Source organism: Triticum aestivum, chromosome 1D, assembly GCF_018294505.1.
Source record: "Triticum aestivum cultivar Chinese Spring chromosome 1D, IWGSC CS RefSeq v2.1, whole genome shotgun sequence".
Taxonomy (NCBI): Eukaryota; Viridiplantae; Streptophyta; class Magnoliopsida; order Poales; family Poaceae; genus Triticum; species Triticum aestivum.
The window spans coordinates 109,506,302-109,517,522 of NC_057796.1; positions in this window are offsets into that span (position 1 = coordinate 109,506,302).

Here is an 11,221-nt window from a genome sequence, read left to right on the forward strand (position 1 = left end):
AGCCGAAGCTGCAGGTCCCACCGAGGCTGCAGTTCTGAATCAAGGAAAGTTCAAAGGAAAACCTAAGGGGCCGTGGGTGCCCATAAAGGTGAAGGATCAGTCAGGCCAGGATGTCCTGGACTTGCTGTGTCATATCCACACGAAAAAGGATGAAGAGGGTAACCTGATTCTGTCCAAGCATACCACTCGACAATGTCGACTCCTGATTCAGCAGTTCCGAGAAGGTCAGCCAACCGAGAAGGACTCCGATAAGGATGAAGACAAAGAAGAAGACGATGGTTATCCCAATATCAACGCTACTTTGGTGATTTTTGCTGATGTCGAGAGCAAAAGTCGACTAAAGGTCATTAATAGAGAAGTGAACATGGTTGCTCCGGCAACTACGACGTACCTGAAGTGGTCGAAGACTCCCATTACATTCGACCAATCTGATCACCCAGCACACGTTGCTACCCCCGGACGGCAAGCGTTGGTGGTCGACCCATTCGTTGGGGGCACCCGACTGACTAAAGTTCGTATGGATGGTGGCACGGGTCTGAACATTCTGTATGCTGAGAACCTCCAAGGGATGGGCATTCAAATGTCCAAACTCAATGAGAGCAACATGCAGTTTCACGGTGTCATCCCCGGAAAAAAGGCAAAGTCACTCGGACAGATTGCTCTTGATGTGGTTTTCGGTGATTCCAAGAATTACCATAAGGAGAAGTTGACGTTTGAGGTGGTGGATTTCCACAGTGCCTATCATGCTATTCTGGGCAGGCCCGCATATGCTCGTTTCATGGCTCGACCATGTGATGTCTACTACACAACCTTCTTCTTGTAGACGTTGTTGGGCCTCCAAGTGCAGAGGTTTGTAGGACAGTAGCAAATTTCCCTCAAGTGGATGACCTAAGGTTTATCAATCCGTCGGAGGCGTAGGATGAAGATGGTCTCTCTCAAGCAACCCTGCAACCAAATAACAAAGAGTCTCTTGTGTCCCCAACACACCCAATACAATGGTAAATTATATAGGTGCACTAGTTCGGCGAAGAGATGGTGATACAAGTGCAATATGGATGGTAGATATAGGTTTTTGTAATCTGAAAATATAAAAACAGCAAGGTAACTAATGAAAAAGTGAGCATAAACGGTATTGCAATGCTAGGAAACAAGGCCTAGGGTTCATACTTTCACTAGTGCAAGTTCTCTCAACAATAATAACATAATTGGATCATATAACTATCCCTCAACATGCAACAAAGAGTCACTCCAAAGTCACTAATAGCGGAGAACAAACGAAGATATTATTGTAGGGTACGAAACCACCTCAAAGTTATTCTTTCTAATCGATCTATTAAAGAGTTCATACTAGAATAACACCTTAAGACACAAATCAACCAAAACCCTAATGTCACCTAGATACTCCAATGTCACCTCGAGTATCCGTGGGTATGATTATACGATATGCATCACACAATCTCAGATTAATCTATTCAACCAACACAAAGTACTTCAAAGAGTGCCCCAAAGTTTCTACCGGAGAGTCAAGACGAAAACATGTGCCAACCCCTATGCATAGGTTCATGGGCGGAACCCGCAAGTTGATCACCAAAACATACATCAAGTGGATCACGTGATATCCCATTGTCACCACAGATACGCACATGCAAGGCATACATCAAGTGTTCTCAAATCCTTAAAGACTCAATCCGATAAGATAAATTCAAAGGGAAAACTCAATCCATTACAAGAGAGTAGAGGGGGAGAAACATCATAAGATCCAACTATAATAGCAAAGCTCGTGATACATCAAGATCGTACCATCTCAAGAACACGAGAGAGAGAGAGATCAAACACATAGCTACTGGTACATACCCTCAGCCCCGAGGGTGAACTACTCCCTCCTCATCATGGAGAGCGCCGGGATGATGAAGATGGCCACCGGTGAGGGATCCCCCTCCGGCAGGGTGCCAGAACAGGGTCCCGATTGGTTTTTGGTGGCTATAGAGGCTTGCGGCGGCGAAACTCCCGATCTATTCTGTTCCTCGATGTTTTTAGGGTATATGGACATATATAGGCGAAAGAAGTCGGTCAGGGGAGCCACGAGGGGCCCACGAGGGTGGGGGCGCGCCCAGGGGGCAGGCGTGCCTCCCTACCTCGTGGCCACCTCGTTGCTTCCCTGACATACACTCCAAGTCTCCTGGATTGCTTCCGTTCCAAAAATAACTCTCCCGAAGATTTCATTCCGTTTGGACTCCGTTTCATATTCCTTTTCTTCGAAACACTGAAATTGGCAAGAAAATAGCAATTTGGGTTGGGCCTCCGGTTAGTAGGTTAGTCCCAAAAATAATATAAAAGTGTATAATAAAGCCCATAAACATCCAAAACAGATAATATAATAGCATGGAACAATCAAAAATTATAGATACGTTGGAGATGTATCAGCATCCCCAAGCTTAATTCATGCTCGTCCTCGAGTAGGTAAATGATAAAAACAGAATTTTTGATGTGGAATGCTACCTAACATAATTCTCAATGTAATTTTCTTTATTGTGGCAAGAATATTCAGATCTGAAAGATTCAAGATAAAAGTTTAATATTGACATGAAAATAATAATACTTCAAGCATACTAAAAAAGCAATCATGTCTTCTCAAAATAACATGGCCAAAGAAAGTTATCCCTACAAAATCATATAGTCTGGCTATGCTCTATCTTCACCACACAAAGTATTTAAATCATGCACAACCCCGATGACAAGCCAAGCAATTGTTTCATACTTTTGATGTTCTCAAACTTTTTCAATCTTCACGCAATACATGAGCGTGAGCCATGGACATAGCACTATAGGTGGAATAGAATGGTGGTTGTGGAGAAGACAAAAAAGGAGAAGATAGTCTCACATCAACTAGGCGTATCAACGGGCTATGGAGATTCCCATCAATAGATATCAATGTGAGTGAGTAGGGATTGCCATGCAACGGATGCACTAGAGCTATAAGTGTATGAAAGCTCAACAAAAGAAACTAAGTGGGTGTGCATCCAACTCGCTTGCTCACGAAGACCTAGGGCATTTTGAGGAAGCCCACCATTGGAATATACAAGCCAAGTTCTATAATGTAAAATTCCCACTAGTATATGAAAGTGACAACATAGGAGACTCTCTATCATGAAGATCATGGTGCTACTTTGAAGCACAAGTGTGGTAAAAGGATAGTAACATTGTTCCTTCTCTCTTTTTCTCTCTTTTTTTTATTTGGGCCTTTTCTCTTTTTTTTATGGCCTCTTTTTTTTGTCCGGAGTCTCATCCCGACTTGTGGGGGAATCATAGTCTCCATCATCCTTTCCTCACTTGGGACAATGCTCTAAAAATGATGATCATCACACTTTTATTTACTTACAACTAAAGAATTACAACTCAATACTTAGAACAAAATATGACTCTATGTGAATGCCTCCGGCGGTGTACCGGGATATGCAATGAATCAAGAGTGACATGTATGAAAGAATTATGAATGGTGGCTTTGCCAGAAATACGATGTCAACTACATGATCATGCGAAGCAATATGACAATGATGGAGCGTGTTATAGTAAACGGAACGGTGGTAAGTTGTATGGCAATATATCTCGGAATGGCTATGGAAATGCCATAATAGGTAGGTATGGTGGCTGTTTTGAGGAAGGTTTATGGTGGGTGTATGATACCGGCGAAAAGTGCGCGGTATTAAAGAGGCTAGCAATGGTGGAAAGATGAAAAGTGCGTATAATCCATGGACTCAACATTAGTCATAAAGAACTCATATATTTATTGCAAAAATCTACAAGTTATCAAAGCAAAGTATTACGCGCATGCTCCTAGGGGGATAGATTGGTAGGAAAATACCATCGCTCGTCCCCGACCGCCACTCATAAGGAAGACAATCAATAAATAAATCATGCTCCGACTTCATCACATAACGGTTCACCATACGTGCATGCTACGGGAATCACAAACTTTAACACAAGTAGTCCTCAAATCCACAACTACTCAACTAACATGACTCTAATATCACCATCTTTATATCTCAAAACAATTATCAAGCATCAAACTTCTCATAGTATTCAACACACTCATAAGATTTTTTTTACTAATCTTGGATGCCTATTACTTTAGGACTAATTTCTCAATTTAAGCAAATTACCATGCTGTTTTGTAGGACTCTCAAAATAATATAAGTGAAGCATGAGAGAACAATAGTTTCTATAAACCAAATCCACCACCGTGCTCTAAAAGATATAAGTGAAGCACTAGAGCAAAAACTATATAGCTCAAAAGATATAAGTGAAGCACATAGAGTATTCTAATAAATTCCGAATCATGTGTGTTTCTCTCAAAAGGTGTGTACAGCAAGGATGATTGTGGAAAACTAACAAATAAAGACTCAAATAATACAAGACGCTCCAAGCAAAACACATATCATGTGGTGAATAAAAATATAGCTCCAAGTAAAGTTACCGATGGAAGTAGACGAAAGAGGGGATGCCTTCCGGGGCATCCCCAAGCTTTTCCTTTTTGGTGTCCTTAGATTATCTTGGGGTGCCATGGGCATCCCCAAGCTTAGGCTCTTGCCACTCCTTGTTCCATAATCCATCAAATCTTTTACCCAAAACTTGAAAACTTCACAACACAAAACTTTGCAGAAAATCTCGTGAGCTCAGTTAGCGAAAGAAAACAAAACACCACTTCAAGGTACTGTAATGAACTCATTCTTTATTTATATGGGTGTTAAGCCTACTGTATTCCAACTTCTCTATGGTTTATAAACTATTTTATTAGCCATAGATTCATCAAAATAAGCAAACAACACACGAAAAACAGAATCTGTCAAAAACAGAACAGTCTGTAGTAATATGTAACTAACGCAAACTTCTGGAACTCAAAAACTTCAGCCAAAATAGGAAGAACTAGAAAATTTGTTTATTGATCAGCAGAAATTGGAATCAATATTTTATCACATTCTGGTGATTTTTAACAATTGTTTTCGTGAACAGAAAGTTTCTGGAATTTTCAGCAAGATCAAATAACTATCATCCGAGAAGATCCTATAGGTCTTACTTGGCACAAACACTAATTAAAACATAAAACCACATCTATCCAGAGGCTAGATAGATTATTTATTCCTAAAAATAACCAAAAAGCAAGAAACTAAAATAAAGTTGGGTTGCCTCCCAACAAGCGCTAACGTTTAACGCCCCTAGCTAGGCATGATGATTTCAATGGTGCTCACATAAAAGATAAGAATTGAAACATAAAGAGAGCATCATGAAGAATATGACTAACACATTTAAGTCTAACCCACTTCCTATGCATAGGGGTTTTGTGATCAAACAACTTATGGGAGCAATAATCAACTAGCATAGGAAGGCAAAACAAGCATAACTTCAAAATTTTCAACACATAGAGAGGAAACTTGATATTATTGCAATATGTAGAAGCATGTGATCCTCTCTCATAATAATTTTCAGTAGCATCATGAATGATTTCAACAATATAACCATCACATAAAGCATTCTTTTCATAATCTACATGCATAGAAATTTTACTACTCTCCACATAAGCAAATTTATTCTCATCAACAATAGTGGGAGCAAACTCAACAAAATAACTATCATGTGATTGAAAATTAAGATCAAGATGACAAGTTTCATGGTTATCATTGTTCTTTTAAGCATACGTGTCATCACAATAATCATCATATATAGGAGGCATGCTTTCATCATAGTAAATTTGCTCATCAAAGCTTGGGGGACAAAAAATATCATCTTCATCAAATATAGCTTCCCCAAGCTTGTGGCTTTGCATATCATTAGCATGGGTATTCAAAGAATCATACTAACAACATTAAAATCATGCTCATCATTCACATATTTTATGCCAAGCATTCTATGTAATTCTTCTTCTAGTACTTGAGCACAATTTCCTTCCCATCATTTTCACGAAAGACATTAAAAAGATGAAGCATATGAGGCACCCTTAATTCTATTTTTTTGTAGTTTTCTTTTATAATATAAACTAGTGATAAAACAAGAAACTAAAAGATTCGATTGCAAGATCTAAAGATATACCTTCAAGCACTCACCTCCCCAGCAACAGCGCCAGAAAAGAGCTTGATGTCTACTACACAACCTTCTTCTTGTAGACGTTGTTGGGCCTCCAAGTGCAGAGGTTTGTAGGACAGTAGCAAATTTCCCTCAAGTGGATGACCTAAGGTTTATCAATCCGTCGGAGGCGTAGGATGAAGATGGTCTCTCTCAAGCAACCCTGCAACCAAATAACAAAGAGTCTCTTGTGTCCCCAACACACCCAATACAATGGTAAATTATATAGGTGCACTAGTTCGGCGAAGAGATGGTGATACAAGTGCAATATGGATGGTAGATATAGGTTTTTGTAATCTGAAAATATAAAAACAGCAAGGTAACTAATGAAAAAGTGAGCATAAACGGTATTGCAATGCTAGGAAACAAGGCCTAGGGTTCATACTTTCACTAGTGCAAGTTCTCTCAACAATAATAACATAATTGGATCATATAACTATCCCTCAACATGCAACAAAGAGTCACTCCAAAGTCACTAATAGCGGAGAACAAACGAAGATATTATTGTAGGGTACGAAACCACCTCAAAGTTATTCTTTCTAATCGATCTATTAAAGAGTTCATACTAGAATAACACCTTAAGACACAAATCAACCAAAACCCTAATGTCACCTAGATACTCCAATGTCACCTCGAGTATCCGTGGGTATGATTATACGATATGCATCACACAATCTCAGATTAATCTATTCAACCAACACAAAGTACTTCAAAGAGTGCCCCAAAGTTTCTACCGGAGAGTCAAGACGAAAACATGTGCCAACCCCTATGCATAGGTTCATGGGCGGAACCCGCAAGTTGATCACCAAAACATACATCAAGTGGATCACGTGATATCCCATTGTCACCACAGATACGCACATGCAAGACATACATCAAGTGTTCTCAAATCCTTAAAGACTCAATCCGATAAGATAACTTCAAAAGGAAAACTCAATCCATTACAAGAGAGTAGAGGGGGAGAAACATCATAAGATCCAACTATAATAGCAAAGTTCGCGATACATCAAGATCGTACCATCTCAAGAACACGAGAGAGAGAGAGAGATCAAACACATAGCTACTGGTACATACCCTCAGCCCGAGGGTGAACTACTCCCTCCGCGTCATGGAGAGCGCCGGGATGATGAAGATGGCCACCGGTGAGGGATCCCCCCTCCGGCAGGGTGCCGGAACAGGGTCCCGATTGGTTTTTGGTGGCTATAGAGGCTTTGCGGCGCGGAACTCCCGATCTATTCTGTTCCCCGATGGTTTAGGGTATATGGACATATATAGGCGAAAGAAGTCGGTCAGGGGAGCCACGAGGGGCCCACGAGGGTGGGGGGCACGCCTCCGGGGGGCAGGCGCGCCTCCTTGCCTCGTGGCCACCTCGTTGCTTCCCTGACGTACACTCCAAGTCTCCTGGATTGCTTCCGTTCCAAAAATAACTTTCCGAAGGTTTCATTCCGTTTGGACTCCATTTGATATTCCTTTTCTTCGAAACATTGAAATAGGCAAGAAAACAGCAATTTGGGCTGGGCCTCCGGTTAGTAGGTTAGTCCCAAAAATAATATAAAAGTGTATAATAAAGCCCATAAACATCCAAAACAGATAATATAATAGCATGGAACAATAAAAAATTATAGATACGTTGGAGACGTATCACCATGTTACGTATATCTCAAGTTGAAGATGCCCAGACCCAGAGGTGTGATCACAGTCATAGGAAGTAGGCAGAGAGCAGAAGAGTGCCTTCAAAAAGGCTCAAAAATTGGTGATGAGCATATGGCAGCATTAGAGATGGAGGAATACAAGAAGAATGCAGATCTGAGTGATCTGTTGCGAGCTAAGAAGCCTTCCTCGGAGTCCGCGTTTCAGTCGGCCGGTGAGACGAAGCATGTCCATATTCACCCGGAAGACCCCAATGCTGCTCCGACCCATATCTCAACAACACTCGACAAAAAATAGGAAGAAGCGCTCATCCAGTTCCTCTGTGAGAACTGGGACATCTTCGCATGGAAACCATCAGACATGCCGGGTGTACCCAGGGGACTGGCTGAGCACCGTTTGTGTGTCGACCCAAAAGCAAAACCCGTCAAGGAACACCTCCATCGGTCCGCCGTGGAGAAGAGGAAGGCAATTGGCGAGGAAGTAGCTCGGCTCCTGTTAGCTGAGTTCATCCGTGAGATATACCACTCTGAGTGGCTCGCCAATGTTGTCATGGTCCCCAAGAAAGATGATTCACTTCGTATTGTATTGACTTTAAGCATATCAATCGGGCCTGCCCGAAAGATCACTTCCCTCTCCCCCGCATCGATCAGATTGTCGACTCAACTGCGGGGTGTGAGCGTTTGTCCTTTTTGGATGCATATTCCGAGTACCATCAGATCCGACTATATGGGCCCGATGAAATAAAACGACCTTCATCACCCCATTCGGGTGTTTTTGCTATGTCACCACGCCCTTTGGTCTTAATAATGCTGGGGCCACGTTCATGCACATGATTTAGAAATGCCTGCTCACTCAGATCAGTCGGAACGTGGAAGCATACATGGATGATATCGTAGTCAAGTCACGCAAAGGTTCCGACCTACTGACTAACCTTGCTGAAACCTTTGCCAACCTAAGAAGATATGATATCAAGCTCAACCCATCGAAATGCACATTCGGAGTCCCAGGAGGAAAGTTACTCGGTTTTCTCGTTTCCGAACGAGGGATCGACGCAAACCTGGAAAAGATTGGAGCAAATCTTCGAATGAAACGCCCTATGCGTGTGCATGATGTTCAGAAGCTTACTGGTTGTTTGGCTGCATTGAGTCAATTCATTTCCCGCCTCGGTGAAAAGTCATTGCCTCTTTATCGACTGATGAAAAAGTCTGATACATTCGAGTGGACTCCTGAAGCTAAAGCAGCGTTTGTAGAGCTCAAAGCCCTGCTTTCCACCCAGCCGGTGCTTGCTGCTCCAGTCAGCAAAGAACCTCTATTGTTATATATTGCAGCCACTGGACAGGTCGTCAGCGCAGTGCTCACAGTCGAGCGGGAGGAAGAAAGCAAAGCCTACAAAGTTCAACGCCCAGTGTATTACATTTCTGAAGTCTTGACTCCGTCCAAGCAAAGGTATCCGCATTACCAGAAGCTTGTCTATGGAATTTATCTGACCACAAAGAAAGTTGCACATTACTTCGCAGACCACTTTGTTTCAATCGTCAGCGATGCTCCATTGAACTTCTTCCTCTGGATATCAAGTTTGAACAATCCAATCTCAAGCAATTGCAGATTTCCTGTCCGAGTGGATTGAGCAACAACAGCCGACTCAAGTTCACTCGGAACATTGGACCATGTTCTTTGACGGGTCCAAGATGTTGAACGGTTCTGGTGCTGGAGTGGTCCTGATATCTCCAAGAGGTATAAACTTAGTTATATTCTCTAGATTCACTTCGATTCCTCCAACAATGAAGCTGAATACGAAGCACTTCTCTATGGGTTGCGTATGGCCATTTCACTCGGCGTCCGTCGCCTGATGGTATACGACGTCTCAGATTTGGTGGTCAATCAAGTGATGTAAGAATGGGATGTCTGGAGTCCTGCCATGACCGGATACTGCAATGCAGTAAGAAAGTTGGAGAAGAAGTTTGAAGGGTTAGAGCTCCACCACGTTCCCCGACTCAAGAATCAAGCAGCTGATGATCTGCCGAAAATAGGTTCCACTCGAAAGTCTATTCCCAGTAATGTGTTCTTGGAGCATCTCCATACCCCGTCAGTACAAGAAGATCCCTTTACAGAGGAGCCCCCACAACCAATAAGTGCTACCAATCCGACTGAAGTTGAAGTACCAGCAGTAGTCGACTTGATCATGGAAGTCCTAGTAATCACCCCGACTGGACAGTGCCATATATTGCATATCTGCTCAGGCAGGAGCTTCCAGAGGATGAAGATGAGGCACGTCAGATCATCCACAGATCCAAAGCTTTCACAGTAATAAGCAGGCAGCTTTTCAGAGAAAGTGTTACTAGCATGGCTCAGCGATGTATCTTTCCAGAAGAGGGTCGACTGATCTTGAACGAGATTCACTCGGGGACCTGTGGTCACCACGCGTCCTCTTGGACCATCGTGGCCAAAGCATACCGAGCAGGATTCTACTGGCCACGGGCAAATGAAATGGCGAAAGACATCATCGACAAATGTGAAGGCTGCCAGTTTTACTCAAACATGTCCCACAAACCTGCGTCAGCATTGAAGACTATTCCACTCGTCTGGCCATTTGCTGAGTGGGGACTGGACATGGTTGGGCCCTTGAGAACCGGCAGAAGTGGTTTCACTCATTTGCTCGTAGCAGTCGACAAGTTCACTAAGTGGATTGAAGCAAAACCTATCAAGAACTTAGACTCAAGCACAACCGTCAGTTTTATCAGAGAATTGATATTCCGATATGGAGTTCCGCACAGCATTATCACGGACAATGACTCAAACTTTGATTCTGATGAGTTCAGAGCATTCTGCGCTTCCCAAGGTACTCGGGTCGACTACGCATCTGTCGCCCACCCGCAGTCGAATGGACAAGCTGAAAGAGCAAATGGTCTGATCCTCCAAGGGCTGAAACCCCGATTGATGCGCGACCTCAAGCATGCAGCTGGAGCTTGGGTAACTGAGTTGCCGTCTGTTCTGTGGGGATTGAGGACGACTCCCAACCGGTCGACTGATCGAATCCCTTTCTTCATGGTATACGGGGTTGAAGCCGTGCTTCTAAGTGACTTGCTGCACAATGCACCTTGAGTGGAACTTTTCTCAGAGGCCGAGGCAGAGCAAACACGTCAAGACGTCGTTGATCTTCTGCAGGAAGAGCGAGAGATAGCTTTGATCCGGTCGACTATTTATCAGCAAGACCTTCGTCGATTCCATGCCCGAAACGTCAAAGGTCGAGCATTTCAAGAAGGAGACCTTGTCCTCCGAGTGCATCAGCAACGGCCTCATAAGCTCGCTCCTGCTTGGGAAGGACCTTTCATCATCACCAAGGTGCTCCACAACGGGGCATATCACCTCTACAACATAGCCAAGAAGCAAGATAAGCCGCGCTCTTGGAACACGGATCTGCTCCGCCGCTTTTATACCTAAACACTCGGATTGT